This window comes from Bubalus bubalis, chromosome 5 (genome assembly GCF_019923935.1).
Source record: "Bubalus bubalis isolate 160015118507 breed Murrah chromosome 5, NDDB_SH_1, whole genome shotgun sequence".
Lineage (NCBI taxonomy): Eukaryota > Metazoa > Chordata > Mammalia > Artiodactyla > Bovidae > Bubalus > Bubalus bubalis.
The window spans coordinates 13,078,428-13,085,228 of NC_059161.1; the positions used below are offsets into that span (position 1 = coordinate 13,078,428).

General features: G+C 35.2%; 1 protein-coding gene across 3 annotated transcripts in view; it reads right to left on the reverse strand.

Annotated features, from left to right (window-relative positions):
• PLA2G4A (phospholipase A2 group IVA) overlaps positions 1-5,889 on the reverse strand; it is a 173,750-nt gene extending 167,861 nt beyond the window's left edge. The window contains exon 1 of one of the 3 annotated variants that reach the window (XM_025285465.3): positions 5,748-5,889. The gene's annotated coding sequence lies outside the window, so the exon portion shown is untranslated. Of the gene's footprint in view, positions 1-4,328; positions 4,348-5,747 lie in introns of those variants that run through there. The other 2 variants (XM_044942712.2, XM_044942711.2) reach the window with 2 other exon arrangements.
• Between the last annotated feature and the right edge of the window lie 912 nt (positions 5,890-6,801).

Genomic DNA, 6,801 nt, shown 5'->3' on the forward strand with positions numbered 1-6,801 from the left:
TTGGGATGTATACTCTCTAGTTCTTCCCCTGTAATTTTTCTGATGTTAACACAAACAGGAAGAGGTTGACAGTCTTAAATAACATGCATCAAAACTGGAAATATAAACCAATCAATTAGTCAATTGAAGCATACCAAATGCATCAAAATAAAAATCATAAGACTTGGATACTAAATAAACTAGAGCAAGTCCCCAACATATGAACTAGTTCTATTCCAAGAGCGTATTCATAAGTCCAACAAAGGTAGCCTAGGTACCCAATTAACACAAGTGACTATATAGTGCTGTACTATAACGGGTTTATATTAATAATATTTGTCACACAAATAATATAAACATTAAAAAACCAACACAAAAAATAAAGAAAACATTTTAAATCTTACAGTACAGTACTTTGAAATGTACAGTAGTATGGTATAACAGCTGGCATACAGGGGATGCAACATATGTTCACATCTTTGAAAGTTTACAACTTGAAGGTTTGTATATAAGGGACTTACGGTATTTAACTGTCCAACCACACCTCTTTCACATTTGTAAAATGTGAGTATCTGCTCTGCTAACTTACATGGTTATTATGTGAACAAAGTTCTTAAGCAATCTCTTTACAAACCACAAAACGCTATGCAAACAAAAGGTATTATTGTTCCTCTGATATTTTGTTTCAAACTATGTAATCAGAAAACAGACTGTAAATTAAATAAAATGAAAAACAAAGCTCAGTGTTATAAAAATGAGTTTTTCATATTATGGAAGACTGAAATCACACATATTATGGATATTTGTTTTCTAACTCAAAACAAACTATTACCTAAAATGCATAAACTTCCCTGCAGACTTCAGAAGTCAAGCAAATGAGGAAGATTAAGGAAAAGGGCGCAGTTGATTTACAAGTGCACTCTCCTCCCTATAAAAAGGGAAAGCAAGGGAAATGAGTGCAACGTGGTCCCAGTCCTTCATCTTTGACTCAGTGGTTATTAAACTCTGACAGGGATCACTTACAGACGATTGCTGAGTTTCACTAAAGCTATTTCAACTCATTCAATAAGCAATCAAACTGGTGGTGCAGCTTCATAAATCGGCTTATGGAGAACACAGAATTATTTAAGCTTATTTTATATTTGTATGATGGAGAAATAAATTATATTTTCAAAGAATGTTCTAAGGGTGGACCAGGAATCAAAGAGAATCCCAAAAAAAGTGAGAATCACACTGGCAAGGGTAGCAAAATTTGGGTGCATCTCTTTTTCTCAGGTGTGTAGCAGCATCAAAAGACAGCAACAAAATCGGCTCTGTGGTACTGGTTTCTTTGGAAAGAACTCCAGAACCAACTCTTTGGTTCTCCCAACTGTCACTGCCCTAGTGGCCAAGGAGCAGAAGATCAATAGCTAAAGCTTAAATTCATTGTCTCTAAGTTGGTTCTTGACAAACATGGACACCATTTTTCTTACAAAGCCTTTAGAAAGAATCATCTGTAACCCTTAGTCCTGTCTCCATCTTCTCTGCATTAAGCAAGTCTGGACGTTCCTAAAGCTGTGGGCGATTCTACAAAAGTTTTGGCCCTCTTCTCGGAAACCTCTTCTACATCCCAGATTTTGTAGAAAATGACAGTCGATGAGAATAAAAATAACTTGCTTTCATTTTTCTATGCATCTCACCCACTTTTTACTAAAAGTTATCAGGAAACAATATGAACAATCCTCTAAACTTGAAAAAAGCAATGTTTACAGAATTTCTATTTCCATTTCAAAATTTGGCCCTTAATGTTAAGACCCCTAACATTCTTCAAAATTATTGAGGACCTGAAAGGGCCTTTGATTATATAAATTATATCCATTGATATTTACCATATTAGAAATTAAAACTGAAAAAAGATTTAAAAATCACATTAAAAGAGGCAATTCATAAACACAGAGACAGAAGAGGCTGTCATGAAAACTGTTCAACCTTATTTCTGAAAGAAATGCAAATTTAAACAAGATACCATTTTCATAGAACAATTGTCTCAGTTTTTTGATTTGCTGTTATTTGTTCTGTTTATATATTAACATCATGTTGGCTTAGGGAAATTATACTCTTATTCTATTTATACATGGATACAATATTTATCAACAGAAAATTGGCAAAAATAATAACTAGCACTCCACAATATTTTGCTGAATATTTTTTAAATCCTCTAGATACTCAATAAATATTATTATTAACCTTTTACAGTTGACAAAAGAACATTTTGATAAAGCATTTGACTTAACGATCTCACCTGTACTTAGGAGAACTTTTAATAGAACTTGAAAAATACATTTTAAGAATCTATCCAGGACTTCCCTGGTGGCACAGGAGATAAGAATCCACCTACCAACGCAGGGGAGACTGGTTTGATCCCTGTCCAGAAGATTCCACATGCCACAGAGCAACTAAGCTGGTGCGCGATGACTGCTGAAACCCCAGCGCAGCAACTACCGAGCCCTCATGCTCCAGAGCCTGTGCTCCACAAGAGAAGCCACATCAATGAGAAGCCCAATCGCTGCAATGAAGAGTAGCCCCTGTTCGCTGCAACTAGGGAAAGCTGGCACACAGCAATGAACACCCAGCACAACCGAAAATAAATAAATAAATAAATTTAAAAAAATCTATCCAAATGAAATAAACAAACATTTGTATTGAGAGGTCCTAAGTGAAACACTATTAATAACAGCAGAAAATTTTCATCCATGTGAAGATCTAGCAATTTATAATCAGCCAATACAGAATTTCCACTGACAAAAAATTAGATCTTAGAACCATACTCTCTGGTTCATGGCTAGATTGCCATTGCTTGCATAGTGCCTGACACATAGGAGGGCTCAGTAATATTTGTTTATTATATGAATGAATATTAAAGAAAAACCAAAGACTATAAAAATGTCTTGAGATAAAATTTCATGATTGAGGAGAAGCATGTTACAAAACAGCATGAACAGCGCATTAAATTAATTAAACATGGAGGTCATTAGACTAAGGTGACCCTAATCCCACCACAACCTGCATCAGCAAACCAAAATTTAAGCCAGTAAATGCCTCAAAGTTACAAAATCAAAAACTAAGGACAATCATTCTGAAACAGCCAACTAAGCTTTAAGGTTTAGTCAATCAATATATTTCTTACTCTGCTTCTGCTTTAACTCTATAAAATCTCTCCCCCATATAGTGTCAGTGAAGCATTCCTAACCACTTCTGATTGGGCACTGCTTCATGCCAATCACTTTTTCCTCAAATAAACTCAAAAATTTTTAATATGCCTCAGTTTATCTTTTAACAAGTGTGATCACAATTTTGTGAAATCTACATATGGATGAATGTATTACAGAAAAATGTCTAGAAATATAAAGAGATGTATATAGTTGAATTCCTTGTGTCTATGCTGATGCATGCTAGTTACTCAATAAATATTTCTGATTGAATAAATGACATTTTAAAAGTAGTTACCCCTTAGGGGGACTATATGCACAGTTTTCCTTTTCCTCTTTGCAATTTCTATATTTGACAAGATTTAACCAATAAGGATGAATTATCTTTGTAATAAATAAGAATATGATAAAACATAATTATGCTGGGAAATGTCATTAGGAATTTTGGAGCACAAGTAGCAAATATAGACATCCTACAATCTAATAAAAAAAATAACATGTATCTTACTTCCCTATTATGTTTTACTGATTGCATTTGGCGATAAGAAATACCAGATGTTACAGAAAAATAGCAAGCTTAAGATTGTACAGCTACTATTGGGGTGAAGTCTAGAATGTAGGTCATTTGATCTCCAGGCAAGTAGTTTTTCCATCACACCAATTATTTAGAGTTCTGAAACACTAACGGAATAAATGCAATATTCACTATAAGGCAGTTCTTATAAGTGATATAATTTGCTAATTATTTTATACTGTCAGAAAACTCCAAAACTCTAAGAAATACTATGTTTTCACATGACATGAATCATTTGGAGAATCTGAGATTCCTAAAGGTGTTTAAAAATTTGTGCATTTTAGAGGAACGTATGTCATTATTCAGGGAAGGGGTCTATAGCTTTCATAAGATTTGTAAAAGGGTCTGTGAAAATAAAAAAGAAGTTGAGAATGACTAAAGCTTAACTCTGCAAGCAAGAGGAAGAAAAAAACTAATGGTAAATAAAAGGCATAAGAGAGGAAAAGGAACCACAGCTAATTCTGTCTTCCTCTTTTTTATTCCTGGAACATATTTTTTTAATATGCAAACAATTTGGTTTTTATGACTTTGCTTTCTAAGCAGACACTAGGAATGATACTAATGGGTTAAAAACACAGGCAAATTACCTCTGTGGGACGAGCTTTATCAGGTACTGTTAGCAAGAAGCTGATAAATGTAAAATGTAAAAAAAAAGAAAAAAGAAAAGAAAGAAATTAACATTGCAAGTCACTTTTGAGATATTTTTCATTCATGTTTAATTGAGAAAAGGAAAATTATTAAATAGATTTCTTAGTTTCTTGTCCCATGAAATGTGCTTCCCCTACAGGAAGTTTGTGAAGCAGTTTTGAGCAAATGCAGATTAAACACTTCTCTGTGCATTTCACAATTATTGCTTAAATGAAAATTTAACTCTTTCTTTGCACAATGAAAGAACCAAATACCTGTTGTTTAATCCCAATATTCAACTTGATCCGCAAGGTTTAGAGATATCTGGAATATAATTTTAAAACTCTTAAGCAAGATTTGTTTCATTACTCTTCCCTGCAAACTTCTCTTAGGCCACAGTTTCAAATTTGTGCAACAAACAGAAATAAAACAAAACAGAAATTCCCTTTGAACCCAAAAGGTTATACATGCAAATATCATAGCTTGAAATTGACATACATCCAAATGGTCTGCCTCCAGTATGCTCCATCTCCCTTAGATGAATAAGTGCTTACGTCATCAACCAACCTGAAGACCATTTCTTGTTTTACTTTTTGAGGTCAATTCTAAGACTAAAATGAGTACATTATAGGAGACTTAAATAAGTTAAACCACTATCATTTCAAATCCAAGTGGCTTTTTTATTTTTTTTTTTTAAGGAATGCTTTCAATACGAAATTACTACAATAGTTTCACACTCAAAACTTAACTTTCTTATTTGAGCAAATCTTTTCCACATCTAGTTTCAAGCTCTGCCCTCTTGGCATGTCCAATAACTTAGAAGGACGAATCAGAAGGCCAGTCATTGTACAATTATTTTTTCAATGTTGTCTGTCTTTTTGCACAACACTGCTACACATTAAATACCCAGGTACGCTTTGCATAAGTAACCGAAATGACCGTTTTTCAATTAAACCTTAAATGAATCGATAAATTCCTTGGCTAAAGATCCTCAGGGCTGTCAAACAGCAGGTTGCTTGAGTATGGGTATTGGCCACCACCTCACGTGGAGCTCTAGCTAGAGTGACCTCGCCGCGGTTCTGAACGTTAGCTTTCTTTCCGGGCTGTACAAGAAGGAAACGCCTTATCTCGGACTCCACAGTGCATCTAGCCCCCGGAAAGCAAATCGGCATTTGTTAGAAGGAAATTAAGGTCCCCCGATCTGTGTCTCATTGCAAAAGGCAGAGGACATGCAGACTTTCGAGAGAGCGATGACTCCTAGTCTTCCCTCCGTCCCTTCTTCCTTCCAAGCAAAGTAGAAACTAAAAGTTAGCGAGAGTGGGAGCGAGACCTGGAGCTAGCGGGGGTGGGGGTGGGGGAAGAGTAAATAGATTGCTTACAGTTCCCAGAGTTACAGTGAGATCCTTCGGGCTCCTTTACGCCTCTAGTTTTCTGTCGGGATCCTTTCTTAGCCCGGGACCACAGAGAAGTTCAAGTCTTATCCTTGGTAGGAGGGGCTAAAATGTGGGCTGGTTTCCTTTCGTCTTTGCAGATGCGTTAAGGTGGAATTAAAGAGGAAGGGAGGGAAAGCGCTGTTCTTGGAGGAGCTAACATCTTAAATGTCAATGTTTACTGTTTAGAACTAGGAGCCTGAAGTCAGCCAACATGCACAAGTAAAATGTAAGTTAACCAGTTCTAAACGTCATGGATGCTGTGTATGTGTGTATGTTTGAAAATACTTCTTGTCCTTAAGTAGCTACTGCTTCCTCCTTTTTTTTCTAAACAAGAACTCAATTGAAAAGATGAATAACCCAGAGCATTTTTTTCCTCTTTACAAAGGCAAAGTTTATAACGAACCTAAAATATAGGCTACACATTTTGGAGATGAACTATTAGACCACTTTAAAAACGAAATCCATTTAAATATTTCCTCTCCAAACACCAAAGGCCAGTTAATAACCACGTGTTTGTAAATTTAAGATTAAAGACATACCAAAGAATGTAATACATATGTTGGGATTTAGGGGGAAAAAAATCAAATCAGGTTAAATCAAAAATATGCAAAGTAAATTCAAATACCTGATGTCACTGTAACAAAGAAGGCATGTAGATTAAATTTATCCAAATTCCATAAGAATCAATTAGTGTCTTTAAAGACTGACCTATCCATTTAGTATATCTTGCTTTTCAAACACAGGATCTTCTAATTTGGTCTTTTTAAAATTTATTTTTAATTGGAGGATAATTGCTTTACAATGTTGTGTTGGTTTCTGCCGTACAACAGTGTGAATCAGCCGTAAGTATACATATGTCCCCTCCCTCTTGAAACTTGCTCCCACCGGCTACTGCATCCTACCCCTGGAGGTTGTCACAGAATACCCGGTTGAGCTCCCTCTGTTATACAGCAATTTGCCGTTAGCTATTATTTTACATATGGTAGTATATATGTTGGAG